The sequence below is a fragment of the Drosophila subpulchrella genome, chromosome 2L, assembly GCF_014743375.2.
Source record: "Drosophila subpulchrella strain 33 F10 #4 breed RU33 chromosome 2L, RU_Dsub_v1.1 Primary Assembly, whole genome shotgun sequence".
NCBI classification, from domain to species: Eukaryota; Metazoa; Arthropoda; class Insecta; order Diptera; family Drosophilidae; genus Drosophila; species Drosophila subpulchrella.
The window spans coordinates 18,304,992-18,316,694 of record NC_050610.1 but is presented as its reverse complement, the minus strand read 5'-3'; positions in this window follow the sequence as shown (position 1 = coordinate 18,316,694).

Below are 11,703 nucleotides of genomic sequence, written 5' to 3'. Positions count from 1 at the left end.
TATAAATTTTTATTTTAATTTTATTTATTTTGTTCGGCACGGCTTTTATGTATTTATGGGGCAGCAGGCAAATGCAAATTGAAAAGAAACATGAGCAGCGACACGTAGATGCCTCAGCTAAAATGATTACGGGCATTCGTGTTTCCATCTCTTTTTTTATTTTTTATAATGCAATAAATAATTTTATTATGTGCCGAGACCAATAAACACATTTGAGGCGAACAAATAATCGAAATCATGCAGATGCAAGGCGGTCGTGCCGAGATCCGCACATAAATCAAGGATATGCAAAGGATGTCCTTACGCGAACTTCCATCTCCTCCGTATTTCCTATTTTATTACTCCAATAGCAAATCTCTCTGCAGTACTTCCCATACTCTAAGATTTGGTTAAAGTAAATATTATGTAAATACAATCCAGCATGGTTGTTTAACTAATTCAATTGTTGGTAATTCCGTAAAAGTTGTATTTTATTATTATCAAATATATATTCAAAATCATTGAGTTTCCTGTCTGAAATTCCGGTAGAGGGCATTTGAAATTCGCTGTCACTCCTTATTACGCACTCAATCTTTTCGCCTCACATTGACATTAGAAAATGAGTTTTGCAATACTTTAGCAATTTTCACAGGCCTTCAAATGCAGACGATACAGACGCTACGTATGTGGATGGTGGGTGGTGGGGAGGCTACTTAGCCACGCCCCCCTTACATGCTTTACGCCCACATGCCAGGCCGTAAAGCTGGAAAATCCACAAAACCCTGTTAGCTTAAGCTCATTGGGTAACTGGGAAAATGGAATGGGCAATACAGGGATACGGAATGTGGGGCAACTTAACCGAGGACGGGTACGAAATTCCCTCTTACGGCAGTACAAATGATATGCGTATTTAAATGGAATGGCAGTAGCTTTTCCGACAAAGATAAAGGGGAACACACGAAAACGTCGAAAGAAGTCAAAGTCAAAGTGGTTAGGTGATTTCAAAGGAAAAGGTTTGGAGAAGACAAGAAAATGGCGGCAACGAGGATTATCAAACCAATAAAATGATTTTGGCTCTATTTACTTACACTTGTAATCGTTTTTTGTCAGAAAGACTCAGAAATACTATTGCAATATTTAAGTTAAGGTGTTGGAAAAATAAAAAAATATATATATGGCCATAAATTTGGAACCAATATTTAAACGATTATTATAACTACAAAAAAAAAACCTTTCAGATGACAATTTTTATTAAATATAACATCATAAAACCAGTATATATTCGAGATAAGCAAACATTCAGCCAAGCTTTTATGAGAACTTGTTACAGTCTGAATGAGCAGTCGTTTGCCCTCAGGAGTTTGAGGTCTGCCTCGTATTTTACCATAAGCCTCGACATGAGTAACTCTTGAATTTCTTTTCGGGGCCAGCCGGGCTTCTAAAACACCCCATCGCCCATCTCCAACCCAAAATGGTAGACACTTTTTGGTCATAAAACATAAATCTGCAACACTACAACAGCAGCAACCAAAAAACAAAAATGCCGAAAAAACATCAACAGAGTGCAGTAAAAGTTCAAGAGCTCAAAACGGGCTGGAAATATATCTTTGTACGTATATCTGGGGGCCCGCCCATTCCATCGCTAGTATAATGATGCCAAGTTATGTTTCCATGTGTTCTGTTTTGTTTGCTTCTGTTTGCTTGCTGCACAATTTTTTCTCGTTCAATGTTTGCTAACTTCGGCCGATAGTCATAAATTCTGGGGCAACGAGAAATGGTTCTAAGTACGAATTGGAAGCAAGAGTATTTTCGTTTTGAACACATTTTTATTGAAACAAGAAGTTAAGCAGAATTTTAAAATAATAAACTGTTTGCCTTTTAAAATACTTATGAACACATAAATATGATTTAATCTGTTCAGTGCAAACATGCTGAAATTAGTTTACCATGTCTTTTGAATGGTCATAAGAGGGTGTAAATTTATTTTTGCTTTTTACAACAATTTTAGTTAATTTTTTAAAGGTTTAATATATGAAAAAATATATGTGCGTTATTCGTATTTACAAATTAGGGTACTGAGCCTTCGATTATATTGGTTAAATAGTTTTGCCATCCTCGGCCAGCTGCAAGTTCAGTTACCCGAATTCAGTTGGCTCTTGGCGAGTGGGCCATAAAACATAAGCCGGCGCAGAAGACGCGAAAAAGATGAGAACTCCACTAATAATTTTGGGCGTTCTTTCTAGTTTTTCTTTATATTTCGTTTTCCACCCATAGGCCACGCCCACCCAATTTTATCGTTCGCCGTGGCATAAACTAAAAATTGAAAAAATTGTGGCCCCCGCAAAACAGCAAACGAGAAATAAAACGAAAGGCGGCGGGTGGCCGTGGAAAAGTCCGGGTAACTGCCAAGAGATTTTTGCCGCCGTAATGATTATTCTGGTGGCTTTAGTTGCTCTTTTTGGGCTTTCGTTGTTGCTGTGGCTCGGACGTCGCCACAACAGCCGCAAAAGCCGCAGACAAACGTGAGGAGGGGGTGCCCGGCTATCATGCATTTTTGGTTTATAAATTCAGTTTTGGTCTGCAAGCGTTCGCCGGAAAATGCGAGAATTCCGGCCAACCAGACCGAAGGAAATGGAGAACGCACATATTTTCCCGTCCCCCCCTATTTTTTTCTCGCACAAAAATTCAATCTTAAGTTGATGATAGAAAATTTGTTTTTATTCAGTTTCACAATTTGTTTGGCCCATTAAAATGTATTGGCCAAAAATGTTGTTTTGGCTGCTGTTTGCCTTCTCTCTTTTACCCTCTCTGTGTGTCTCTGTCCGCCAATTTTAATTGGCCTTGTCTACTTTGTTGTGTACATTCAAAATGTTTACGTTAAATTAAATAATTAATTTGCAAAAGTCAAACAAGTGGTTTGCTTGTATTTGCCATGAACTTTACTTTGTGAATTTCAGTTAATTGGTTGGGGCTTCAGCTGCTTTGATTTTAAATTGACCAAGCGTCAGGTTGATGTGAATGTACTTACTCTTTCAATAATTAGGTGTCGAGAGCATTGCCTTTCAAAATTAAATAGATTTGTTAAAGCTTAAGACGGACTTATACAAAACCAAAACACCTCCTAGCGAGGTAAAAAACTTTTGTGACATAAGTATATTATTCTACATTTTTCTCATTCGGAACGCCGCATTGCAATATGCACATCTAGCCAATTAGCATTACAAATTTGATAAATCATAGAATCAATTCATTGAATCGAATCAATTAATCGCTTAATTAAATACAATCAATAAATTAAATCATTTAATAGAATCATTTAACCGAATCATTGAAACGAATCATAGAGTCGAATAATAGAATCGAATCATTGAGTCGTATAATAGATTCGAATCATAGAATCGAATCATAGAATCGAATCATAGAGTCGAACCATAGAGTCGAATCATAGAGTCGAATCATAGAGTCGAATCAAAGAATCGAATCATAGAGTCGAATCATAGAGTCGAATCATAGGTACGAATCATTGAGTCGAATCAAAGAGTCGAATCCTAGAATCGAATCATAGAGTCGAATCATAGAGTCGAATCATACAGTCGAATCATAGAGTCGAATCATAGAGTCGAATCATGGAGTCGAATAATAGATTCGAAACATAGAATCGAATCATAGAGTCGAACTATAGAGTCAAATCTTAGAGTCGAATCATAGGTACGAATCATAGAACCGAATCATAGAGTCGAATCATAGAACCGAGTCATAGAGTCAAATAATAGATTCGAATCATAGAATCGAATCATAGAGTCGAACTATAGAGTCGAATCTTAGAGTCGAATCATAGGTACGAATCATGGAACCGAATCATAGAGTCGAATCATAGAACCGAATCATAGAGTCGAATCATAGAGTCGAATCATAGAGTCGAATCATAGAATCGAATCATGGAGTCTAGTCATAGAGTCGAATAATAGATTCGAATCATAGAATCGAATCATAGAATCGAATCATAGAGTCGAACCATAGAGTCAAATCATAAAGTCGAATCATAGGTACGAATCATAGAGTCGAATCAAAGAGTCGAATCATAGAACCGAATCATCGAGTCGAATCATAGAACCGAATCATAGAGTCGAATCATGGAGTAAAATCATACAGTCGAATCATAGAGCCGAATCAAAGAATCGAATCATAGAGTCGAATTAAAGAATCGATTCATAGATTCGAATCATTGAATACTAGATTCGTCGGAAAGTCTGTAACAAGTAGAAGGAAGCGTTTCCGAACCTATAAAGTTTGATCGGGCAGTAGGTTCTTGAGCTGAGCTTGAGTGCCACGCCCACTGTGACGCCCACAAACGCCCATAACGCTAAAACCCTTCTAGCACCCACATTTTTGAATATTTTTGATAAATTTATATGAGATTTAGCTTTGATTATCAATGTCCAACTACGTGTCAAAAATTGTTTAATTCAGGCCATTCATTGTTCAGTTATGCCTCGCACTCCCTGAGTAACGGGTATCTCATAGTCAATGGCATCGACTTAAGCGATCTCCCTTGATTTTTAGTGACCTATAATACATATTTAAATTGAGTGGTTTTAAGCCCACTCGTGATGTGAAAAAGGATTCCTACTCCTACTCCACGTCATAAACTTCATCGTACTTTTTCTCATTTATACTTACTCCATTTTTTCCCGATTCCGCACAGAATGCAAAGAAAATTCTGCTCACGCCGTTCAATTATGGCGCTAATATGCACTTGACAATGTAATGACATTTATTGAGCGGCATTGGCATTCGCTCCATGGCTGTCAGGGGGTGGAAAATAGCGAACGAGAATCCTTGGCGGACTGATTGAAAGTGTCAGAGTCGGGAATTCGGATTCAGCAGCCAGACATTTGTCGCAATGTGAAAGAATTCCTCGCATGGCGCCCTCCGGGCTTGAATAGCGTTAATTTCATGTTGCTGACAAGGCTTATTGACAGGAAATCGCTGGCTGCGGTGGTTGAGTTGGTGGGTTGGGTGGTTTTTGCCCGATTTTGGTTGCTTCTGGCCCAATCCGGTAATATTTGCCAACGAGCCACAAAAGCGCGACATTTATTAATCAAGCTGCGGAAGATTGCACCGCCTCGGGGCGATTCTAATCAAACCATTTCCACATTTTCGTGCTGTTTTCCGCATCCCATGCAGCGAATGCAATTAAAATCAGTCCTTTGAGTTCTCTGAGCAAAGTTATTATTTATCCGTATGAGTGCAAAGAGTCTTACTTCAGCTAAGCATCAAATTAAAAACCAACACGCCTAATCCTTTGATATTTTGATAAGGAAATACAAATCCAGAGCAGTTTCTTGTTTAGTTTAAATAGTTCCATGAGTAGAAAATGTAACGCATATATTTTGATCAAGGCTTTAAATAAGATTCGTAAAGTTATGAAAATATATTTCCATCTTACTCAGCAAATACTCTATATTTCGTTCATAATTTAGGTACTTACAGATACGAATAGAATTCATTCGTACTAAAACAACTTAATAATGATCATTTCCAAAAATCATATATATATTTGTTATATTTCGAAATTATTTGTGCATGTACATATGTGCCAACAAATACTTTCACAGGAATATTAGAGTGACACAAACCCCGTTGGCCAACAAATATTTACTTACATCGAACAACGAATGCAACAGCGGCATCGATGCTCTGAAAACCTTTTAGAATTGTATTTTGAATTTTGAACTGTGACTGCAACAGTAGCCCAGAGCCATATAAACCGTCCCTATTTTGTATATACAGTCAAAATAAAATTTGGTAATGATTTAGCATTAAATCATGCATTAAAATTCATAAAATAATACAACGTATAGATCTGATTATAGGTAGTGAAATACTAAATACTAAATAAACACTAATAATTCATATATTATTTGGATGTTTCAATTGTAAAGGCGTGCTATAAAATAAATCACCTATATTCAAATAATGCGTAATTTGAGTTTTGATCGTTGAATAGATAGGAACATTCATTCTATGAAAGTGCACTTAACTAGTTTGAGTTCTGATCGTTTTATAGATAGCTACTTTCATTCTACATATTCATATATACATATTTTAAATTACTTCAAAGATTACCAAATGTGTGGAATTATTTTCCAAGTGTTTGCCCAATGTATTTGCTTGTTTTCACGAGAGTTTCCGCGTGGGCGAGGCGCGATAAGTGAAATCAGCGGCGCTTCCAGCGACAAGCAAAACACGAACTACAAATTGTTTAACACAAATCGCCCAGCCATTGTCCCATTGTGTTTGGCCTGTTTGGGCCTGTTTAGGTTGTATTAGGTGTTGGCCGGCCCAAATGTGCAAGTGTCGGCCTGATAACAAACTGGAACATTTCGGTGACAAGGGCGAGGGAAAATGCGTAGCGACAGGTGCGCCAGTTGGTTAAATTACGATAAGGAAGGTGGTAGTCTGGTGGGGGGATGGGGATTTGTGGTCTATTGCATAACTTTGACATTGAACGGTGACCGAGGTGTAAGCAAAAGCTAATACAGGATTTCATGCAAGGCAATTGGCTTATGGTCTTGTAAATTATTAAGTAGGGGTTACAAAACTTGCCCTCCCTCGAGCAATTTACAACTTTGGTAATCTGTCAAAGGAGTCAGTTTCGCCATGAACCGTATACCTAATCTTCTATTAAAATTTTAATCCAATCCGGGTTGGGCAAAATTAATTACGTATATAAAACGCTTGAGAAATTTTTAAGCCAACTTAACTTAAGACATGAATTCACACTTCATTACACAGCCAAGGCTATATCTTGTGCTGGCAGAGCTCAGGATTGGAGTGGTTGGCTCGGAAAATGTGAAAATCCATCGGGCAATTGAGTGCTTTTCCTGACTGAAGAACTTATCGCCTGGCAGGGTGTCAGGAGCACCGCTGCCCACAGTATACCCACCGCTCCTCGATCTCCATTGAATGATGTCTGCGTGTCACACTTTTGCCCAAAGTGCAATTACCTATTTGTGTCACGTGCAATTTCCAAGGAGTGTTGATCTGAGCGGGGGGCGTGGCCGGGCAAGGCAACCCGTTCATGGGTATGCACATAAATAGTGAGTGCATCAAAGGCAGAGCGGTATTGCATGGCTGCTGCTGATTAGGGTACTGAAGCAGTTTGGCTGCGATTCGAGGCGGTAGCTACCACGGCAACAGCAATTGCCACTGCAGCAGCAGCAGCAACAACATCCCACATCAGCAGCATTGTCAAAACATCAGGCGGAGTCAAGCAAACACACCGAAAAAAAAGAGTTCTAGAAGTCAAATTAAAATAGACCAGCTATTACTGAAAACTTATAAATCTTGGTAAATTTATTTTATTTGTAATTTAAGAAGATAGGTAGGATTAGGTCCTTTATTATGTCTAGGAAAAAGTAACACCCCAATAATTTATACAATATAATAATGGGCATTTCATGGCTAAATTTACCATAGTTATCTTGAAAGAAATCCAACAAAGATCCTTAGGTAGGATCTCGATAATAAAGCTACTGGCATAACAAAACAGGAGAGAACGCTTTAGTCGACGGCCTCGACTATCAGATACCCGTTACTTACTTAAGGAGAGTGTGAGAGAGATGGAGATAAGCACGCAGCAAAGCGACTGTTCCTAAGAACAGTCGGCAAAAGCCGCAACAGAGACACCTAGCGTCGATTCTTTCATTTGCTTATAACTTTTAATGAATGGTAAGATTATAGTAAGAAGTAATATTTCATTAAATACACTTGTATAAAATAAATTATTTACACCCACATCCGATTTCTTAGATGGTTTCTTAATACATTTTAGAAAACATTCATTTCTCTAAAAACAATGCTTTTGGGCCAACTAAATATTTACACTTGTGCAAATCAAACACCAGTAAAACCGTCGAAAATAAAAACCGGAACTGTAGTTGGAGTATTGGCCTTGTTATTTCTTTCAGTGCAGGGGTAGGCAGGCCATTCTGTCACTTTCCCTCCTCCTTTGGCCGCAGTGATGTGCCAATTGTGCGGCCACCAAATGCCAGTCCTTCTTGCTGCTTCCTCTGGTCCTCCTTACTGCTTCCTCTGCACCTTCCACTACCCCTTCCACTACCCCTTCCTCGACCCCTTCCTTAACCCCTTCCACTACCCCTTCCTCTACTCCTTCCTCGTTCCCTGTCAGCAGCAGCACCTACCACTCACCCCCGCCATTCCCCATTTTCACCCATTTCGTGGCTTAAATCACGTTAAGATTTCCAGCGCTACGACTTGGCATGTTTGCTCTTCCTTTCCATCCACATTGCACATTGCATCTGCAAAATGCAAACATCTCTCTGACTACAAATGTTCTCTAGCCCCACCCACTGTGCCGCCCCCTTTCACTTTTGAGGGGCGTGTCGTCAGGCGAATGTGACAATGATTTCAGCTTCTGCTCCAAATGTCGGTTTGTTGTGGCAAGATAAGGCAGGATAATCAGAACAACAAGATGGGTGTGGGAAGAGGTTATTTATAATTATGAATCCATTATAAACTAATAATCTATAAAGAAGGTATCAAGCAATGTGATACCATTTTAATTAAGAGTTAATTAAGTTTAGATTATTGTTTGTCTCCTAAAATAATCCTATGTCCTACCAGAAAAGCCATAGATTTCAATCAATTTAAGGTACATTTTGGTATGTGGCACTTATTTCCCTAATCTCTCTAACAAATGGAGTAATATTTTAAAACTAATATTGTCTATGGCCGATCAGTTTTAATATTTGCGGTTTTAGTTCGTTGGTTTTCTGACTGACAGCTTATACGGCGTTTCATATTCAAAGCGCTCACATCCGTTTCAAATCCTATTGCGCCACTCAAGTAAAATCCTGGTCGGTCCTCCACTCAACTGTGCGGATCCTGCCAGGGGCCATTTTCATGTCTGTTATAGCCACACGATTCCTGTCATAAACCACTTGAAACACCAATATCTGCACTCGAACAGTGCAGCCTGCCATCCGAATTGAAAACGTGCGGCCCTCTTATAATAGCCAGATTTCCTTCCGCTTCCACGACAATAATATTTACGGTTTTTCGCCTAAATTCCAATTAAAATTGGATGGCTTTAAGTGCTAGCCTCGACTTTCAGCCGCGACTTATTTTTACCATAGTGTCCAGGCTCGTCAGTGGCACAAAAAAAAAAGAGCGGAAAACAATATTCCAACGATTTGTGTGCCTTTAAAAAATGGATAGGCCACCTTCGCATGTGTTGGCCACTGCCGAGCAATTAGAGTTCTACAGCGGCTGACCGCTGGAAATACAACACAAAAAAATGCACATCAGGAAACAGGGCAGGGAAAAAAGCGAAAAAATTGGGGAAAACAGCATGAATGAAAGGAAAAATGCACAGCAAAGTAGAAAATCGCACAATCAAAGCGAAACTGCTGACCAGCATCGATCTCTGACGACGACGACGAATCGGAATCGAAATCGGAATGGCAATGGCTATGGGAATCGGAATCGGAATGGGCATGGGTACACTGAGAAAAACATGATCAAGGCTTGGAATGTATTATCTAGTTTTAAGTTTTTAATATGTTTTCGTATTATGTGTTTCATATTTTGCTGGTCAAACATTCAATTAGTAATTACTTATATCTAGACTTTAAATTATTTGGGAAATAAAGTTGTAAGGCTTAGGTATTCCTCGTTCTTTAACTGGTTAAAAATGGTTCTTATAAAAACCTTAACTGGATTAAGGTTTAACTTAATTATAAATTTATAAAAAATATTTTATATATCACTGGAAATAATATAAAACTATCTCTAACTATGCAGTGTACTAAAAAGGGCTACTGACCACGTAATTCATCAGATAACTTTCTTCAAATAATTTTGTTGCATACTTTTTGACACCTAAACAGGTAATCTCGGAATTCTAAACATTTTCTTTTTCCTTTTAAAATATATTTAGCGCTTTTGTTTGCGTGCATAGGAATGGAAACCGATTTGGAAGTGCTGTGGGCCATTAAAGTGTGGATACTGTCGCCATCGGGAGATGGAAAACGGGGAATTCGAAAAGGAGAAAGGAGCTATCGGGTGAAGCCCGCAGCCGCAGAGTCACCGACATGGTAAAAATTCATGTTTGCCAATGTGTCCTTCCAATAGTTCGATGAGTGTGTGTGGGTAAAGTGGGTGTGGGTGGTGTCCTTCTAACTCGGTGGTGCGTTGTCCTATTTACGTTGTCGTACTTCATGCATTTCAATCACCAAACACAACACAATTTAAATATGCTGATTGGGTGGCTGAAATTTCGGTTGGTCGTCAAGCTGGCCAGCCTCGCCAGGGACATTGTTTTAGCCCCCCTTCGCTTGGGCTGGGGTCATCTTTAATTGGCTTTGACCATCGCCTGTTTTGTTGCACTACCATCCGACCCCCTTTGCTGCTGTTCCGGCGGTTGACATAAATTTTGTTTATTGACGATCTGCATCGAACAACCACACGCTGCATTGCTTAGCTAAAAATAATTTAATTAATTTTTGTTTGCGCTTTTTAGTTTCAACTTTTCGTGCGCACTGTTGACATGCGAAATGGCTTTTTTATAATTGGTTTTTATTTCGCAACGGTGACCGGGATGTTCCCCCTTTGGTTTTGCGGTAAATTGATGCTTGAAATGCGACCGGAAAATACAATTATAAATTGCTTGCTCAAAAAGGCTCGGTATTCCGAGTTGTTATACATATAGTTGTTCGCTGTTTTATAGCATATAATTTAAATTTGATATTTTTTAGAATTATTGTGTAGACTCAATATTTTTTCCTTATTGATTTTGAACTTTTTTTATGTCTTTCCCTTATTGTATAATCGATATAAAAAGTTTTAACTTTTAAAGCTCAAACGGCAACATTTATTAAAATCTGCCTAATGCTTTATTTAGTAACGTTGAAAATAGATGCATCCCTGCATTTCCTTCTAGCTGAGAAAGTTTTACCTTCTGCAACAGCTTCATAAAATAACCATTTAACAAGCTCTCCATTTCAATCAACGCTAGACAAAGAAAATTCTTATTTAAAGTAATAACAGAAATCCCTCAAAGACGAATTCGTTGAACTTTTTCTCCGTTGGTAATAGAGAATGATCCGAGGTTATACCTCTGATTTCCCCCGACAATTGGAGAAAGGGGTTGATTTTTGGTGGACAATTCAGCGGAGGCGTCGCCAAGCTAATCTGCTCGCTGTCAAAAGTCATTGAAACAATTCGAAATGACAACAAATATGGGAAGTCGCACAGAGATACAAGGCAAACACCTACACACATAGAAAGGAAAATCTGTGGGCGGAATGGGGTGGGGATTGGATAAACTTGGGGCGAACGAGAAGCGAAAACTGCTGACAGTTGCATAAACAATAAAGGCAGTCCCCAAAAAGCGAACTCAGCCAGCGAAACGAGCCAACGAATGCGGTCAACATCAAAAGAATGGATACAACAAGAAAAAAAAAGGAAATAAAGAAAGGGGTAGAAAGGCGGAAGAAAGGGGTCGGCGAAAAGAAAGCGAAACGAAACTGGAACTGGAAACTGCCAATGCAACACACATGCAACGTGTGGCAATTGTGGGAGTGGCGTCCATAACACCCGCCCATCCACAAATTTCCACCCACCTCATCCTAACCCACTCGCATCCCAACCGATCCCATCCCATCCCATCTCCATGATGACTAGAACAACAATGTGACA